Consider the following 20,948-nt stretch of genomic DNA (forward strand, 5'->3'; position numbering starts at 1 on the left):
TTACACTATACGACGCTGAGTCCAAGCAGACAGTGTATTTCACACATGCCTCACTTGAGCACAGGAACCAAAACAGGATATAATCATTCGAAAGAATCCAGCGTATCATGCATGCCCGATCTATTAGCGGACGCTCCGACAAGGAAAATGCGTATCTTACAAGGCACGTTACCTATGACTCAAAGCTCTGCCCCTTGGCATCACAGCTTATTCGTGTGACACGTTTTGGATCACGTAGCAGCCAAAGTGTTTCTTGTTATGCTCTACCACTGCTGCTGAGCAAGACGAAGCGACACGAAAACTTAAAATATTACCAGAATTGCGGTTCTAACAAATAGACAGGCACCATATGAGATATGAGTATCGGACTGCAAAAGCACCGCAAGAATTCAGTAATCAGAAGCTGCTTCACGCTTTGAAACAAATACTGCGTGACCCGAAATTCCCAGAAACAACAGCAGATTAGAAAAATGTTGCAGCCTCCTTTCAGGCAAAAATGCTGTGCTGACTGAGTACGGCTGTAGTACATTATACCAGTAACACAAGTTTCTCAATAATTTGATCTAGTCAACAAACACCGAGTTCTCCATTTCATGATTACGAAAAAAAAAAAGACTATATTCACCGATTTAAGCATCAAAGTCAGCGCTGTAAGAAGTTCAAATACAGTACAAAAACGCGTTGGATAAACGCCGAGAGGTCGCCTACTTTAAAGTGTCAGAAACAACTTCCCGCTGGCAGATGTTGCAGAGGTAGCATTTTGAACAACATAAAGGCTCTTTCGTTAAACTTCTACCTTGCTAATGTTCAAGGTGTTATGTTTAAAAATTGTACTGAATAAAGTATGTTCCAAGCGCATTCCATACAATATATCAAAGAATAAAAATGCATTTACTTGTCATTCATGCAAGCATGCTTGGAACTAATACCTATTTAATGCTCACGCTTAGCCTGGATAGGGTTTGAAATAAATAACTCATTTGAAGTGGGGTGAGACTTTGAGAATAAGTTTGATAGACTGGTGGTATTGTATTCATTAATAAATATATTGCTACGCAAATTGCTTGCAAGTTTTCAAATAGATAAAGATTGTATTAAAACTTGAATTTAGACAAAATTTTGACCCCGTTTTTTCTTCTCTTACAATTTCGATTTATTTATCGTTTTTGTAAACTCGACTAGATACAGAGTCTTCACATTTTGTTTGAGTGCCGAAAAAATTGTTACGCAATTACGACTAGATTTTCTTTCTTAAAGAACACAATCTCTAAAGCAACTTTTCTTTGCCTTATGATACATTGCGCTCAATAAATGTTACCTTTAGCTTTAACTCATTTAAATACTTACTGAAGGGCTACTGACGTTTCCTGAGATCATTTAGCAGGCATTGGTCGAAATCTGTGGGCAATTTCGTTTGCTTACGTCTCGTGGTTCACAATGAAAAAGTTAAAGTTCCTTCATATATACACTTCAAGAAAAATGTAAATGAAGTCCCTAAAGCTGACAAATGAAGTCTTTAATACCTACAGCATTTCTGCTCAAAGGGTCAGTGAAACGATGATTAGGGAAACTAGAAAACGCTCACGAGTAATGGGTATCCAATCAGTCTCTATCTCAAAGCAAAATTTTCAGTCTAGCTTATTAGCACCGATCATTGCGCTAATCGAAAATGACGCTCCATCTCTCTTCGTCAACTCAACGCACGCCTGTGCGCATGACAAAATGAAGAGAACACGTCACAACGGCGTTCTACTACACCCCGTCCCGCCTGCGTCACTTGGGAGAACGCTATGAATGGGCGCACCCAGATCTCCCCGATGACCTAATCGAGGAGGTTTGCGCTGCTGTTTGTGTCACCCCAATCGGTTGCGAGCGGTCGCCAGGAGCACGTTTTGGAAAATATTTATAAACTATAGGTGAATTATTAGAGTTTCATAAAAGAAGAAAACTTTATGTGGTCCTCGTAGACTTGCGAGGGGCTCTAATCTAGCAATCTCTGATGCGAACCACACCGGATAACACAGGTTGTCGGACTCCCTTGCTGATGTCATCTTCTTGTTCCTTCTTTCGTCGAAGTGCGCACTTTCCTAATGATGTCAATGCGCAGGCTTTGACCTTTTTTCTTATCAGGGGTTTTAAGAGCAAGGACGGAAAGTGTCCTGGTTGCTTATCGCTCAGAAGGGCAGCACAATGTAGTCATGATACTGAGAAAAAAAAAAAAAAAACGGTAATCATTACAGCTTCCACTGCAATCTACCTTTCTATCTTCCGTCTCTTGCTCTCTTACGGTTTATCAGTCATGGGGTGCACATGTACGGTTTTGCCGCGAATACGGGCAGCATGACTGATAGGGGCTGTATTTAAGCCACTGCTTCAGATTGCCCTCTCGTTTTCTAGTGCGTCTGTAGGAAAGGTTTATTATAACCTGTTTTGCAGAAGTGGGACCATGATAGCGACATATATGATCAATAACGATTCAAAAGATAGGAAGCAAATAATGACCCACATTCGATTTTGCAAGGTCGCCTGTCCAGAGGCTCTGAGACACAAGGTCGTGGCCCGTTGGTCGGAAAGACGGACGCACTTGTCAGCAACATAGCTGATTTCATCAGAAATATTGCTGGCCCCGCTTGGGAATACGATGATGAAGTACTGGTATTGTTCGACGTATGCTAGCTATTCACAACCATTTACCCGACTTGCTGTCAACACATACAGAGAACTTCTGCCCAAGGTCTTATCTTTTATTTACCGCACAACATTAGAAGGCACTGACCTGTACAACCTTCTCATCTTCTGGTTAAGTAACTCGCAAAATGAATGCTTATATATACGAACATTCGTAATCGCTATGGCTGCACCAATCTTCTTCACGAATGTGAACTTGGTTATGGAAGAAATTGAAGAAAAAACTCTATAGCCATCCGTACCTCAACCGAAAGTGTTTTTGAGGTACGTCGACGATTGCTTCTGCGTAGTGAACAAGATAGAATTATTACACTTCCTGGGACACCTTAACAGTGTATACGCCTTATTAAACTCACAGTTAAATAGGAAGGCAACTAAATCATTCCATTTCTAGATTCCTGCTTAACGCGCTCACCCTTGGGTCCAAAGTTTAACGTGTACAGTAAGCCCACCCACTCAGGCAGGCACCTTGATTTGAAATTGCTGCAGCCATTAGCTAAGAAGCGCTTGGTTTCTGCATCAGTTGGGAATAGGCCAGTCCGGGCGCGTTCTAATAAGTATACCAACATGATATAATAACAATGGACTTGAAAAATAACGGATAGCTGAAACACTTTATTGAAAGCGTGTTCAAATATAAAAACGATAAGCATTCACAACCGGAACCCACGCAAAATCTAAAATCGTCATTTCGGCAAAAACGTGCAGCAATTCTTCACATCCTAGCCGACTATAACGCGATAAAATAAAAGCTTAGTAACTGTCTGTACACATCTATCAAAGAGTTTAATAAATGATGTGTACAAGACAACTGAGACCTATTCACTAAAAAGTTCAAGAACTGAGAGACGTGCATGTGCGTGCTAAACGCGTTCGATGTAACCAAAAGTACGCTGGTACATTAACACATTAAAACGTATTTTTAATAAAAACAGAAGGATTTTTTTTGTGCCGAAATGCGGCGTTTAATACATTTCATCGCTGGGAAAAGTACCATACGGTTAAAAAGAATTATAAAAAGCTGTCCATCAAGCTAAAGATTACGGTTTCAGCAATACTTTGCCAAACTTTATCACCTCAGAAACCAAAACAATCTCTGGAACATTGTAAATCCCAATTGTAGCTTCCGGTGAGCAATGCTTCCGGTGAACCGATTCCTTTGGCTGAGTGTGCCTCAATACTTAACCTTGTGTTTTCAAGTATCTTTTCTTCCTACACAGCGACTGTAACATTTATTGTTCCCTGTTCCGATTTTGTTCCTGTGTAGCCAGTTGTTTTTGACTTTGACGGAATTTAGGCATCCATTGATTCTTTGAAAATATTCTCATCCTGTGGTTGGGAGAATATCGCATTCAAAAACTGAAGCATAATAAAAATATCAATCTCTCTGTCTCTCTCTCTCTCTCTCTCTCTCTCTCTCTCTCTCTCTCTCTATATATATATATATATATATATATATATATATATATATATATATATATATATATATATATATATATACATATATATATATATATATATATATATATATATATATATATATATATATATATATATATCAAAATTCTAGAAACGTTTTAGGTGCATTAGTTTTACCTATTGCACAACGGCACCTTACCAATCAAAATATCTACCGATTCTCTCCTGCAGGTTTGTAGCTTTTTGATAATTGTTTTCGGAAACGCAACACAGCGCTTTTCTAGGGCAGTCTTATTTATTACTCGTAATCATTTCTTCTTCTCCCGCTCATTAAATACTCGTTGTCGACGCAGGGCCAGCCTCAGAAGCGATATTTCGCTATGTATCTAAAGCTTGGAATCTTTATATCAATACCTATGTTCATGTAAAGCATGCCACAGAAATTCACAGTTGACTCAATTTTTTTTTTCGAAAACGCAGACGATTGTTTTTCTCTGCCAATTTGGACACCGCACTGCAATTGCATGGATGGAAACCTAAAAGTAACTATTAGAAGCTTTTTGGGAGCTGTTACAATACCCCAGAGTTGCCACAAAATTAGAAAGTGTCCCAGAAGTGTGGGCCTGATCGGTTCATAACATGGTAGGTTGATGGTGCACAAAGGTATTCACTGCATGCTTCTAAAGCTGCTGATGAATTATTCGTTGCGTTGGTTGAGCAAGACGCACGTGCCGGTAATCGGTGGACAGCCCCTGTCGCCTGGCTGCGCACTTAATGGTATTCAGCTGTGCAGAAATATCATTTTGCCCTTGCGACACCCGTTGCTGACTTTGGAGCGCAATATGCTGGGCATGACGCCCGGACTGATGATACGTGACGCTCCACACCAAAGATGATGACACGCATTGACTACATTACCGCGGAGCTGCATCTTTACGAATCCTGCAGTCGATGACATGTTGCCTCAGCGCAGGCGGTATTGATTCCATCAACGTGATCTACGTCGGCTCGTGCAGGGTTTTAGCCGTCTTCTAGTTTCTCATGTAGGACACGTTATTCCTACTAGGAATGATAAACGTTTGCTCAGAATACTCACGTTGCCGAGAGGTCAGTAAATGAAGAACCGATGGGGGACACGCGAACGTCTTTTTATGGTTGGAATCGGTGCTTGTCACCCATGTCGTTTTGTGTCGCTGCTGACTTTCCCCCATGTCATCATATTTTGATACATTTTAATATTGAAACAAAAGCTTACTTCCCTCAGAATATTTCACGAATTCCAATATTTTGATTGACCGCTTTCTCAGTCGTCTGATAGGGCTAATATATGTGAAGGACCAGTATTCGAAGCAATATGACAAGTGCCTGCTTATGATGCAGAACACCGGATACGAAATATGTTAGTGTTTGCTTTATGAATACGTGCAACAGCAGTGTCTTTATAATAATTTTAACATTTATATTTCTTCCGAACACGCCAACTCTTCATATTGGAAACTATGGTGGAAAAAGTGTGGTATTTTTAATAATTAAGGAGTTAAATTACAGTATAATGCGTTTTATTTTAGTGAGTGAAATATGATGTCTTTTGCTCACTTGGTGCATAAGTTAATTTCTCACCAGAAACCAACCTAATATTTTACCTTACCGCATATTTATATTACATTCTAGTTTAACGACATTTTGAGAGGTGGATTTGATGGCAATGCTCAGTGCTTCAGTGCCCATGCGCATTAAAACGTATTTGAGGCCCCGTTAAAAATGGTATTAGACAGCAGGGGGCGAAGGACAGATTTTTGCGGTAAATCGGCAATTATCCCTTCGAGGAAGATGTATATTGTTAATGGACAGCATTTTCTAGTGATCAGTAAGAAAATGCAGAAATATTTTAAAATACATGCCCCAGAGGCCCGAATCATTTACTTCGATTTGCATACATTTATGGTTCATTGTACTAAACGCTTTCTGTTGGCCCACGAATAAAACTGAACCAGTTCAATTTGTATATATTTTCTGGCTCTTGGGCGAAAACCGCAGTTTCTTTTCTATGGAAGGATACGCTAAACTGGGCGAGTTGTTGCATTAGTATTTTCTGAACATAGCGCAAAGAAAACTAGGACGGCAGCGCTCCTGTGTGTTCCTTCTTGTGTCTTCGTTTTCTTTGCGCTACGTTCGAAAAATTATTTGTTTTTTTAAGGCGCTGAGATCACCATGCAACTGAGAGTAGGCGTTTCCACCGGCGTCAATTATCAGAGCTTCATAATGCGGCCATAAAGAACCTTAATGGAAATTTCCCTTCAGGCTTCACTAATTCTTTTGCATTACAGATTAACTGGTTAAATTTTCAGTATCCGGCTCGATGTTTCTGGTACCATCCTCACGCTTGCACTCGAATCTTATGTATAAAAAAAATTACAGCTCTCCCAGATACTCCTTCCTACCTATACATTCTGGCGAATCCTCTTTACAAGCCAAAAACGAATGGAATGAAAACACTAATCAAATGACAAAAACAATATACTGCAAGTCCCCTGAGGACACAAAGATATCTCTTGCGTTGCTTCGTTTTTCACGTGCCTTCAACTTAAGTGATACGTGCCAGCTGCCCTCGCCGCTAGTCTTGAGGATTTGTCTTTTGATGTAACCTAATCTAGGAAACTCTGCGCAAGACCTGTTTTCTTCAGCCCTAGGCAACATATTGAACACGATCTATACTAGCTGAAAGTACTTCGAGGGAGCACTCCCACGGCAGAAATTGTTAACCATACTGAAAATAAAGGCTCCCCGAATCAGCAGATAGAAGCTGGCAGCAGGAAGCGGCTGTTCATATCTAATTTTCTCATATTTTTCGTCGCCACGGTTTCGCTCTGAACCTCGACTACATTCTGGTAAAAGGTATTTATTACGAAAACTATCGACTGAAAAATTCCGTCTAAGATCTCTAAAGGTCTAGCTTTGTTACGGTCTCTAAAACCACCTTAACCATTCATCGCTACCCAAAAAGCAGACAAAATAACGGGATCAGAATATGTTTCGTTCCTTCTTCCAATTCACCATCCTACTGCACTCAAACTGTGTTGTACAAAAAAAAGTCTTTTCTATCGCTAAAGCATATACAGTACGCATACTTTTATGGCTAAATTCATTTTGGTGCACCACATTTTAGATGCTAAAGTACAGCTTTTTTTTCGTGAGCTCGTTCATCATTCCTGCGTCTAGGTATACAAGAGTTCGAATGTGAACGATAAGAACATGTAGGTGAAGAAAGCTATGGTTATCAAACAAATCAGTACGGTTTGCCTGGCAACATCTATCGTATTATTTCGCTCAACATTTTGTGCCTACAAACTACTGGGGAAACATAACATCGTTATACCTGGATCAGGCTGAGAATTGTTTCTTTCCCATGTTCAAAACCTACGCCTTGTTGGCAAGCACAAGGACTTCCAAAATCGAATAACCGACTTGGTAAACAGCCTGGAAGCACGCGCCGACATCTCAACGAAGTCAGTTCTTAGAAGTGTTTCCTGCTTTCAGCGGTGAACCTCGCCAACAGGAAGCAATAGAAAAATAAAGAAAGAAACAATACCCGAAGTGCGGGAACAAGAAACGGTCCACGCGAAGCATTCCTGAACTCCCAACCGTGTGGTACAGAGCTAGCTCGCCAATCCAATTATTGCACCGGAACCCGCGTCATTGTTTGTCGTTACCTGTGCTGTGAGATTTTGCCGGGTCGGAGCCGTTTTCTCCCCAGATCTCATTTCCGTCTGAGGCAAAGCGTTAGGCTAAGCCGCTCAGCGCCTGCTCGCGCGAGCTTCATTCCTTTCTCATTCCGTTCGCGTCTTCTACCAGTCTTTCTTCCCGCTGCATTCACCCCCGGCGGCAGAGAGAAGCCTCAGAACCTCTACATTGAATCATGCATGCCTTGCCTTGTTTTAGAAGGGCGTATGTATCAAATGTGATCCCCTTACCGTGGACATTGTTAGTGGCGTATGTTTGCGTGCTTGTTGAGTAAGGAGGCAATAATCACTGTACACCCGCCAGGCGCCTCCGCTGCCGGCCCGCAATGGGACATTTTGTAATTTTGCAGCACATTTTTTTGCAGTTTTGCGCCTCTTTGCAACTTGCAGGTCATCGATAGTTTCAAATGTAGTGAATGATACTGATCGCTGTTTATGAACGATACAAGCATAAAGCTGATAATAAATTTCATAAAATATCAACAAAAGAGCAAGTTTAAAAAAATAGTTCTCGATTCACTTTTCACGAAGCTCACCGAACGTAACCATAATGAAGATTACACACTTATAGGGAGAAGCATCAACCGTTGCTGTATTGCACATATGGAATTGGTCTGCTAAAGAAGATGGGGACTACAGATCAGAACAGGGGAATTGACGCTCCTAGATAATATATGGAAAGCGAGGCTCTGATGCCACGTGTTCTGTCCTTTTGGCCCCCATGCGTGAAATGTACTCATGAGTACATATCCCTTATATATGATGCTAATAGTCTAAATGGTAATGCGAATTTTTTTCTCTGACTGGGTTCGGCTCGGCGGTTGAGCTTAGGGGCGCAAGGCGTAGCACGGTGCTTTCTCAGCGCCACATAACAAAAGCTTCGCGGACAGTTTGAAGTGCTGCAAACAGATCGTTTGAGATGCCCCTTTATACTAATAACACAATATAAGTTGTTATTGTTTTAATAACAGCATGAATTCCAGGTTCTCAGTTTGAAGGCAGTGCAGCATATTAATCCATGAGAAAATGTTTGCAATCATGATCCTAATTTCAGGCCCGCAGTTCACTGCTGTGTGTTTAGTATAGAGTAAACATGCAATGAGAGCAATCTTTGTTTCTCAGGTTCAATCTATGTAGGCATGAAGCGGAACACAAGAGTTCGAAAAGCAATGTTTTTCGGGCTGGAAATGTTTTATTAAAAACTAACTTTAAACTCTTCTGATTGGCCTTTATATTTATTATTCTGCTTTCCATCGATAGTCTGAGATTATACATGTAGGGAGCAGACTGCGGTTAATGACGCGTACAGACTACCTCATTTTTGAAGAAGGCATTTGTAAAGATTAGTAGGGGCATGGAAGGGGCCGTCGGATTATCGGTAGGGCACTTCTTGTGGAGGCTATTTATTGCGATGTATTGTTGCCTCGAGAATAATAGCAATGCCTTCATTTCAGAGTAGGAATTGACAATTTCGCCACTTAATTAGGTCTGCGTAAGGGTACAAAATAGTCCTAAAACACTTGACCAATGTTGAAATTTTTAAAATAATTGTATTCGCATTGGTTCAAAGGAGAGTTTCTTCCTTTTCTTTGAAATCAGAAATAGTGTTTCATTATTAAACATGCAGAGAACGTCCACTCGGACAGAGCATTGAACAAACCAACTATAAAAGTAGGCCTCCGTTCCTCGCAAACATATTCCGCCGTCCAGTCAGGCTGATGTAGCTTGAAGGAGCATGGATGTAGGGTAGTTGGTGGAAAATCGCAAAATTAAAACCACGAAATGACACGGTGGAGGCAAGAAGACAACATAGGGCGGTACAGCAGTTACGCACTGATTCTTTTTCTTTAAGAGAGGTGGAGCCCCCAGTAGAAAGAGCTGGGAGAGCGGCTCTGATTGGCTCCGATTGCCGTAGCTTCCACAGTGCTTCAATCTGCTTGTGAGATGAAGTGTAAGTACACTGCGCAAGAAATAAGGTGTGTACTTTCGGTATATATTATAAAAAAATTAAAATAACGATAAAATATTTTAGTGCATACAGGCGTAACTAATGTAACGACGTTCCGCTTCCCTGGGAGCAATTTGCTTTACAGTGCGTGTGATGCCGGTTCCTGTCACCCTTTTTTTTTACATAAACGCAAGGAAACGTCTTTAATTGCCCTGACACTGCCCGCTGCACATTGTTTTTGAGTCAATCAATCAGCAAAGTGGGCTGCAGCGTTTTATGCCGACGTGGTCCAGTCCACTCCATGAAGGGAAAATGGCGCCCTGCGGGCTGAAATTTATGAACGTCTTTCATTCCAGCAAAGCTCACCACTCTGTTCGCGATGGTTGGTGCGTCATAATCGAGAGTGAACGGGATTCGCGGAGCTGCAATGTTTTTCCCCCTCCACCGGGAAAAAAGCAAAGCGTACGTTAAGAATGATTGAGGAAAGAGAAGAGGAGAAAAAGACGGATCCAGTTGCCAGAGGCAACGCGCCACGCCGCCTACTCTGCGGTCACATTTGTCATCGGCCAGCCGGCCGGCGGCGGCGATCTTTTCGTGTTGTTGGTGGTTGTTGCGAAGGCTGGACGCACTTGTGTGCGGGCATCCTTCTATCCTGTGAGGCACCGGGCCGCATTTCCTCGGCCAATCTCTGCCAATTTATCGGCACCGCGTGTCTGGGCCTGCTAAAAATGGGCGGCCGGGCTGCAGAAAGCCCGATTTATCTGCGGCGCGCCCAGGGTCTTTCCTGTCTAGCCTCCTCTCTCTCCATCCAGCACCCAAGCTTCCCCCGCAGCCTTTTCCCCAACCACTGGCCCTTCCCCAACTGCGCCGATCGCTACCGCGCTCTCATCTCCTCCGAAAAGCTCCAGGCCTTCCCAGCGACTCCGACTTCTGCCCTCTTGGAACTGGCCAGATATATTACGCCCAGGAGTCGGGTCGTACACGGTATTCAATAAGCATTCGGATTCAGACGAGTTTTGTCGTCGCCTCTTCGACGTCATCGACTCGGTTTCTAGCTCGGGAGTGCTGTCTGGTTTGAGTCGCGGCTCTGCGCTGCGGCGTTAGCGGCGCTAATTCCTATGGCAAAGTTCGTTGAACAATTTAAACTCCAATTGTTCAAACGTTCATCGATAATTACGGACATAGTGTGAGCGAGATTTCCACTCAGCTGACTGAAATGGGAAACTACAACACTGCGCCGAACGAAGTGGCGCACAGGAAATGCCTTGAGTTTTTAGTACTGAACCATCGTTTATATCTACGCTTTCGTCTTGAAAGCCTGTCTTTAGTTTATGTTTTTAGGTTTCAGGCAATTATCCTTTTAAGGCGAGATTACAGAAATCAGTATTGGTGAATGTTTTTGTCATTGCGTTTTATATAGCCTACATTATGTTTCGAGTAATACTTGATATGTTACTTGGGCATATAAAATTGTCTACTCCTTTAATTTCTCAATCCCTTTCACCGATGAGTTGAAGAGTGCGAAGAAGAAGGTCTATTGCGGTGAAATATGTTTTTAGAGCTGTGGTGTAAAAATATACTTAAGAGCAAAATGAAAGCGAGTATACTCTGCATAAAAGCGAGGATTCGAACTCACAATGTTTTCCTTCCACAGGGAAGTTTGCATCTGCAGCGTGAAAGGTATTGGGGAGAGTTCCCTGCGTTCCAGTTTCATATTTCGGCTTTCAACGAGGTCGCTCTGCGAAAAGCAGCTTACTCCGAAAACCGCTTCAATCCGCTTTCCTACAGACCCTAGTGCGCTGCTTTCGCTTTGGGGCACCGCTGCGGTTTATCCACACGAGACCATTCCAAGCACTCGCAGCAGCCGCGCATAGGATACAGGATAAACTATTTTTAGAATTTGAAAATTTTTTTATAGACAATCTTCAATCTTTTCTCAAAAGATGCAATCTCTCACTTCCACTGGCGCCATATTATAGTGCAAATAAGACATTTTTCAACCCTGGACATTGATCATTCACTCCCAGATTTTACTATTTTCAACGCGCAGCTTTCTTCTATTGAGAAGACCAAAACATGTACTGTGTATTAGTTCAGAGAAATTGTTAGGTTTTGGACGGACGGACGGACGGACGGACGGACGGATGGACGGACGGATGGACGGACGGACGGACGGATGGATGGATGGATGGATGGATGGATGGATGGATGGATGGATGGATGGATGGATGGATGGATGGATGGATGGATGGATGGATGGATGGATGGATGGATGGATGGATGGATGGATGGATGGATGGATGGATGGATGGATGGATGGATGGATGGATGGATGGATGGATGGATGGATGGATGGATGGATGGATGGATGGATGGATGGATGGATGGATGGATGGATGGATGGATGGATGGATGGATGGATGGATGGATGGATGGATGGATGGATGGATGGATGGATGGATGGATGGATGGATGGATGGATGGATGGATGGATGGATGGATGGATGGATGGATGGATGGATGGATGGATGGATGGATGGATGGATGGATGGATGGATGGATGGATGGATGGATGGATGGATGGATGGATGGATGGATGGATGGATGGATGGATGGATGGATGGATGGATGGATGGATGGATGGATGGATGGATGGATGGATGGATGGATGGATGGATGGATGGATGGATGGATGGATGGATGGATGGATGGATGGATGGATGGATGGATGGATGGATGGATGGATGGATGGATGGATGGATGGATGGATGGATGGATGGATGGATGGATGGATGGATGGATGGATGGATGGATGGATGGATGGATGGATGGATGGATGGATGGATGGATGGATGGATGGATGGATGGATGGATGGATGGATGGATGGATGGATGGATGGATGGATGGATGGATGGATGGATGGATGGATGAATGGATGGATGGATGGATGGATGGATGGATGGATGGATGGAATATAGGAACGTCCCCTTTGAAACGGGGTAGTAGCAGTAGCTATCATGCTCATTTATCTCCCTATATCCTAATTATTGATTTTGATTAGTTAACTAAACCGTCATTCTATTTATTAAATTTTTGTTTCTACATTACTAATGATATGTCACTTCTCTGCTTTTAAGCCACCGATCTTCCAGTCGTTTTTTGCTAGTTTCCACTGCCGGTTTATTCACCCGGCCACTGGTATCTCTGAACCCCAGAGCTTCAGGAACAGTGATTGCGCTTGCATCAACTTCCGGATGGATACCATTACATTCGAGAATAATATGCCAGGCAACCAGGCAACCAAAACGCCTCCTAGCGTTTGGTTTTATAGAAATTTAGCTCTAGACGTCATGCAATTCGCCTGACACGGGCTATTTACATTGGAATTGCACCTCGGTGATTTAACTCTAGATATCGGTGTTTTCGTTTTAAGCGCTTAAGCTCACGTGTGATAGTGATTGCAACGCCTAGCGCTGAAGGATTGGCTCCGGAAGCATTCATTCTTTTCTAATCAGCCATTGCTGACTATTCATTTGATCTATTATGGCAACGCGTCTAAAGCAGGGCGCCGCTACCGGGTATTAGCTATCGTCTTCATCAAGTTCTCTTTCTTTAAACTTCTCGCGTTTGGAAGCATGCCAAGGTCAGGGTAGGGTAGCATTTTGAACATTTGGTGAGTATAATTTTGCAGTTGTGGGTTTTCACTTCGAAGCTAATTATTGAAAATGCACACTTCGCAAAAAGATACCGTCATTTTTCAGAAACCGCATGCGCTGTAGGTATTATTTGAACTCATTACCTAATCAACTACAGAGAGAGCATAATAGGCTGAATTCAATAAAAGTTATTGGAACGGTTTTATAAAAGGGTGTTTATTGCCAAGTTTGCAATAAACATTAGGTGAGAAAGGGAAAATGAATAAAAATAGCAATGCTTTGTGAAATAACTCCTAAAGTTCACTGAACACAAAGAGATCTAACAATGACGAAAGTGTGGCTGCTTTAGCAGGTCCAGATAAAAAGCCATCGACACTGTCTAAAAGACATAGAAGATATAAGACCTCTCATACGCCCTTAAAGAAAAAAAAATGCACACTGTTATGAACTAAAAAGAAAAGCTCGCCAAGGGTGCACACTAAAAAAAAAAAAATTTCGCTTGGATAAGGAGGTTCGTCTTTGGCGGGTGAACATAAAAGATGTTTGGCCGCAGCGCTCCACTTACATATTTTCACTCTCTGCGACTTCGCTCCGCGAAAAGCAGCTTACCCAGAGAGTCCTTCCAATCCGCTTTCCAAGAGAATGTGCTTCACTGGTTTCGCTTTGAGACATTGCAGCGGTCCATCCAAACGGGATCATTGCGCGCTCAGGCCAAGCAGCCAGGCAAGGTATGCTGGTCGCTAGAAAGTAAATCAAAAGCATCCACGTTTTTGTGCCTACCGATATTTGCTGCTGAATCGAGAAAGCATTGCAGCAAGCGCTGTTGCCGTGCTGTCTACCCGGAAGTCGATGTTGTGCTTCTGTATACAACCCGCCATGTCAAGTTACTGCGCATAGTAAGCGTATCCATGCCTTCTTTCAGGATTGTTCTCAACCGCTAAGAAAATGAGGATGAATACAAACGGCACAGGCCATACGCCAACGCATTTCGTATTGTAAAACTGAGCTGTGTAGAAAAAATGCAATAAACAGGGAAACCGAGAGTAAAATAAAATTATTTTCTTCAATTGTCTTGCTGTGCCTACCGGAGAAACAGCGGGTGTGCAAAGCATTATTCATAAAGGGATTTTAAAGTTATTCCCTTACAAAAATGCATGTAGGGTTTCTATAGAAATTCGAAAGCGTTGTGTCAATACACGCTGTTGAAAGTCTGTTGATAATCGGCAACATCTTGGATGATGCAGTGTTGACCTCTTGTTGAGCGCTTATGAAATAGTGGCCCATGTGTTTCTTAAGAGCGCTTTTGGAATTCGCGCAACTGAAATTCTGTTGATTTCAGGCTCAAATGCTTCAGAAACTCTGCAAGTGACGCTTTTTGATTTTCTGCTACCTTTCCACTCCTGAACAACAGAAAATAGTACACGACCATCGGTTTGCCAGGAGCAGACACGGGGTGATTTTCATTAATGCAAAAGTAGTACAGTACATCTCCTAGCTGCGATAAGTCACCACATTCTATGTTCTGCCCGACCAATCAACAATCCTGTCTGATCAGTGCTGGTTAATGATAAGCATAGTGAGGCATAAAAGAACAAAACAGATCTTGATCTTTTAAGCCCCATTATACTTACTCACTCATTAACCTACACTAAACTGACTAAATTGTTGATTGATCGAGCAGAACATAGAATGTGTTGACTGACCGCAGCAAGGATATGTGCTGTTCTACTTTTGCATTAATGTAAACCACCTCGTGCCTGCTCCCGACTAACCGTTGATCACGCAGCATTTTCTGTTAATCCGCAGCGGAAAGGGAACACAGAATAAAAAATGCGCGTTAATGAGAAAGAAAAAATATGCATCTTTGGTGAACCCATAACATGAGCTGGGCTGTTTATTTGCTTTATTTCAATTCATATGCAAGGTATGACGCCAGGCTATTCTTTGCGTAAAACGCTGATACGTCCGGGAACTCCTCGCATGTGATGCTGAAATAAACAATATAAATCATAATTAAGTTGCGGTATATACACACTTAAAAATAGAGGAAAGGCATTTGTGCGCTGCTCCACGTCATAGCTCAAGAAATTTCTTGTCTAAAATGAGTTGTCACTGTCTTTCACTGCTTAGACGGCATCGACCGCCGCTTCCACAGCTCGGCAGCACTGCCACATCGTTCATTTCTCCCTGATAAACAATATATGCTGCCGTCAAAGATCCTATTGTGAATATAAATAGCAAAGTGCAAGTCACAAGCATTACTACCCAGAAAACTTGAAGCAGAATTACCAACTATAGGCACCAAAATGAGTGGAAACAAAAACAAACACTGCAAAAATGGTGGAGCTGCACAGATTCAATAATCCACAATGTGTGACAGAGGCATATTATGATCTCGATAATGTGTCCGTCTCAGCGCGAGTAGCGTATCGAAAGAGTACAGCACTGTGCCGAACAATCCGTCAAAAACGGTCACCTTGTAAAAGAAAGAAAATGTCGCCATCCCAACTGGCGTTCCATCGGCCCCAGCGTCCGCGTTAGAGACAAGCCTGGTTCTCTCTCTCTCCCTCCTTTTTTTCCGACGAGGCTGGCTTGCCTGCTAGAAATATTTACATGCTCGCTTCCCCTTGTAGCACACACTGTACAAGACTGGCACAAACACGAATAGGAAAAAGTAAAACTCTCACCAAAGTGCAGACGCTCCCTCCGCCCGTGCCGGCTTTTCGCCCAGAATCCAAAACGCCTGCGACTGTTGAACTTCTTAAACACGTCCTCCTTGCGCAGAAGCTGCCACCCAAGAGCGGATTCCTCCGAAGACTTAAATGCGTACGTTCGCGCTCAAATTTGAACAAAACGATCTTCGTGATAATCACCAGCGAAAAACCTACATACGGTGCTTCGCTCACAGTGCAAGATGCGACCACGGTGGCGGGAAAACGCCAACTGAACTGGCACATCGCCGCACTCAGCGTACCCGCGTCCGCGTGCAAAGAAAACAGGGCGCGGAAGAACAGCTTCGGTGAAAAGGGGGAGCCGCCGCCCCCGCTGCGCGAGCTATGCTGCAGCCAAGGTCATCTCCGTGAAGACAAACCACGGAGAAGGCAGAGAGCAGAGACCCAGAGGGAGCAACCCCTCCCCCCCTCCCCCTTTTTCCCCCCAGCCGACAGGAAGTAACTCTCGACCCTCCGGACATGCTGGCGCCGTTCGCGGCACGGGGGAAAGATGGGTGTGGACAGTAGCAAGGCAGTGGCCGAATGCTTCTTTGAAAAGACGAGTCGCGGATAGAAGACGCGTGTAATCCTATTTTTTTTTTTCTTTTTATTTCATACGCGAATGTTTTTGCTATGCGTGTTAACTCTATAGTATGCGTGGGATCAATCCGTCATTATTAGAACCCCTCAATGTTTAAAGTGACTTCATTTTAGCATGGTGTCCACTTTAAGAAAGGAAGGAAAAGAAAAAAATAACAGTTAAATTCTCCAAAGACATACAGGATTCCAATACAGACTGCACCTCATTTTGCGGCAAAAGCTACGGGCAAAAATACCTAGGCTTGGGCAGAATGTCAGACCCTGAAGCATATATATAGTGAACTTTGCAACTGGTTTAAAAAAGCTTTGTCCTGCCCTACATGGTAGGTTCAATCTAGGATCCTGTTTGTTAGTATGATGACTCACTGAACTTGTTTTATGATAAATATAAAATATGTCCTACCACTAAAGTTACCTTCTGCGACATACAGAAGCTGATTCATTACGGATTCTGACTGACATTCAACGATGTATTTGCATTATTAGTGGAGGCTTTGCCATCATGAAGTTTTTAGGGCATATTTTCACTGTGTTGCGAAGCTTGAGCTAAGTGTGCACCGTTAATATGTACTTTTATATAACATGAACGAGCACGCAACTGCATGCTGCTCTTATATTTCCCTTTGCAGAATGTGGCCAATAGTTGATTACAAGTGAGACCAAAAATTCATAACGAAATTGTCACATCATGTTCTTATCATTTGTGCCTAAAACTACTTAAAAACATGGGTCAGCTTGAACAGTACACGCTAATTGTTCGTGAACGTTGAAAACTGACAACAAAAAGCACATAGAAAAAATAGCACAAAAAGTCCATTGGGTAGAACACAATGAAAATTCTGTGGGCCCTGTAAAGATTGCACTCAGCTGGGGTTGAATGTCTATCGAAATTCAATAAATTCAAAAGGCGGTCAATAGTCCAACAATAGAGTTTCAAAACTCATTTTTGTAAGGGTTGTGAGGTGGGGGTTTATTTCTACAAGGCTTGATAATTGAAAAAGGCGTAAAAGTAGACACCAATCAGCGAGACCAACCAGGCGCGAGAACTATAGGCAAAGACCACCCGACTCGGGCGCGAGCCCATCTTTCTGTTTATAATGGCTGCGGGTCGCAATAGCCGCCAGCATGCCGAATTAAGAGGCGGAGAAGGCAATGAACATGCACTGTCTGCCGCGACAACGGAGATCGAGAGAGGGCGTTAGGGGCTCTGTAAGGTAATTCACAGGTGATGTCCCCTTCAAGACACGATAGTGACCATGATATTTTGCGAGAAGTTTCCTGGAGGGGCCCACTGTACTGCGAGGTATCGATAGCCATATGAAAAAACCAGGCGTGAAAGGCGATTCAGGTGCATTGCCTTCGTTGCGAGCTTGCTGGAGGCATTGAGTAGCCATCGTGAGGGACCGTGCGATCTGGCGACAATCTTCGGCGTACTTGGCAGTTTGCGAAACAGTGGGGCGCTCAGATGTGTCATGTCGGTAGGGCAGCAAAATATCAATGGGAATGGAGGTGCGTCGACCATAAAAAAGGAAGAGGAGAGAAGAACCTGCAGTAGATTGTGCGGCAGTATTGTACGCAAATTTAATGTATGGAGGAACCAGAGGCCACTTCGTGTGAGTCGAACCGACGTACATAGCCAAAATATCACCCAGAGTGCAGTTAAAACGCTCAGTGAGACAGTTTGAGTGTGGTACGCAGTGCAAGTCCATTAATGACATTGAACTTTCGGAACAGAGCTTAAGCAGTGACTTTTCTCTAATATTCAGTGTAAACCTTTAGCCTTTTTATTTTTTATTCCCCTTTTTACATCGCCATTCTAAATCTATTTTAAGTTATTTCTTCTAAGTATTTTTAGTTATTATTTTTCTTTTATCCAGGCATTATTATGGATTATTATTTTATCATTCTTATTAGTTAATAATTACCATGATAACTACTTATCATTTTTACACACCCTACTGAAGCTCTCATTAGTAATTGGTTTACCAGAAAAGAAAAGCGCCGTATCTGTCAGCACATCCTGAATGCCCGATTAGACCTTGTGAAATAGATCATTAGCACTAAAATTTAAGGTTACACTCACTCTTCTTCTTTTGAGCTCAGTCAGAATTGCTTGCGTAGACGCTCAGCGTAGGAGGTTCGGCGCGCAAGATATCGAAACGGCACATGGCGCCGGATCTTACCTATGAAAAACCCCTGTAAGAGAATCTCGACTTGTGAAGGCCGACATAGTGGGTCTGTACGGGTATATGGCGTACCTGGAATACAGTTTTGTCACGCACACCCACGCCTCGCAACGTCGTGATTGCGACGGTAGATTACTGATTATGCTTTGTTCTCTCCTGGCAGTAGTACTGTTCTGGAGAACTCGTCTGGTAAAAAGGAACTGCATTAAACACTAATGCACAGATAGTTAGTAGGCTATTTTAGTCCCTTGTTTTTTTCTATTTTAAAGCAGTTCAACCACCATATCTTGAATCATTCATTAATAGCTGGTTATTTGGCCCGAGCAACAAACTGCATTGCAGGAGAGTTGCGATGTACGTCATATGTTTCATAGCTTTAATTCACTTCAGTTCAGTCGTTCAGTCATGTCCGGCTCTTGGACAAAATATGGACAAAAAACAGGGCAAACACGGCAAGTATGTCTCTTCTCTGTCATTTCCTTTTTGGCTGGTCTATTGTTTCAACAAAATACATCCGCGCAAAAGCTGCAGAGATATGCCCTAATAAACTTTGCAAATACTGTACAAAATTGTTATTATCAGGAATATTTAGGTGGAATTCACTCATTGCCAAAATAGAATCCTTTAGTTTGGATCAAATGACACAAACAAGGTCTGCAATGCCAAAATGGGCTTTTGTGTCATCGCCTTTTGAGGAATATTTTCCTTCTATTACAATATAGTGCACAACCCGCTCAAAGGTACTGAGGGTAATTCCGCTTTGCATAAAAGCGGTATTCGATGAATCACATAATTCATCAATGCGCTTAGGGTAAAAATCATTAAGAAAGTTAAAGAAAATAGTCATACATTTGGCATTGGGTATCGGAAAATTGGCCGATGCTTGGTTTCGGCTAAACCCAGTGTAGAGCTATAGCTAAATTCGGTCATCGTTATTGCTATTCGTGTGGACGCAGAAGCAGCGCTGGCGGCCATCTGTGCTTCTAGTTGCTCACGCCTTGCAGCGTCGTTGCAGCGGCAATATTCAAGACGCTCCTCGGAGTGTTCCGGCGTTTCCGCCTCTGTTTTGGCTTTAGCCCCTTCTTTTCTCCTCCGCGAACTTCCAGCTCCCAACGCAATGTCCATCGAATCACCAAATGTAGCCGACCTACGATCGTACCGAGCACAGCTGCTCAGTAGCACTTCCTCCGTGTCAATGAAGTGGCTCCGGCCAATATACTCAAGATTTACGTCAAGGGTCATGTATCCCGCTACGCAGTTGCTCCGCGTTAAGCTATTTCTCACGTCAGTTGACCTTTGACCTGGTTGATTTTTCTTGACTTTGACCTTTGGTGGGAAAATCGCTACCCAAGTTTTTTTGGCTTAAGTTCCAACTTGAGCTAGAGAGTGTTTGAAGGTTATTGGAAGCATACGGTGACCTTTGCTTTACCTCGCGCAGTGTAGCTGTTGCTTCAACACAGCTGCATTTAACGTCTTTTCCAAGTTTTCACTTTTCCAGAAGCAACTGGTTTCTTAAATATAAAGCGCCCGTGTATGTGCAATACCAGTGCCCGTTAGAAAGCTCCCTGGGGTCCAAATTTCCGGAGCCCACCGATACGACATTTCCCATAGCCTGAGTCCCTTTCTTACAAAGCAAACAAAACCTTATAATTTACTTTCATTTACCGAAAAGGTTACTTGTCGAAAATTACCATTTAATTTTATACATGCTATGACAATTTCGACAGAATTCCCAAACGAAAATGGCATTACCCGAAACAAAATTATTTCTGAAGTGGCAATTATTCATATTCATTCTTATACTTTCAGTAGAACCCTAGGCAGTCATGGAGGCATTGTGAAATCAGCGTGTAGATGAGCATACTTGAAAGCAACGGAAGATGTGCATAAATATGTAAATAAAATTCCCATAAGGACAGGTATGGAAGAGCGCTGAGCAGGGGAAGCCTCAGTTCATAGGTCGAGCCAACATTTCGACAAGTCGTCTGGGCGAAGACGA

This window comes from Amblyomma maculatum, chromosome 6 (assembly GCF_055883805.1).
Source record: "Amblyomma maculatum isolate TAMU_Amacu chromosome 6, ASM5588380v1, whole genome shotgun sequence".
NCBI classification, from domain to species: domain Eukaryota; kingdom Metazoa; phylum Arthropoda; class Arachnida; order Ixodida; family Ixodidae; genus Amblyomma; species Amblyomma maculatum.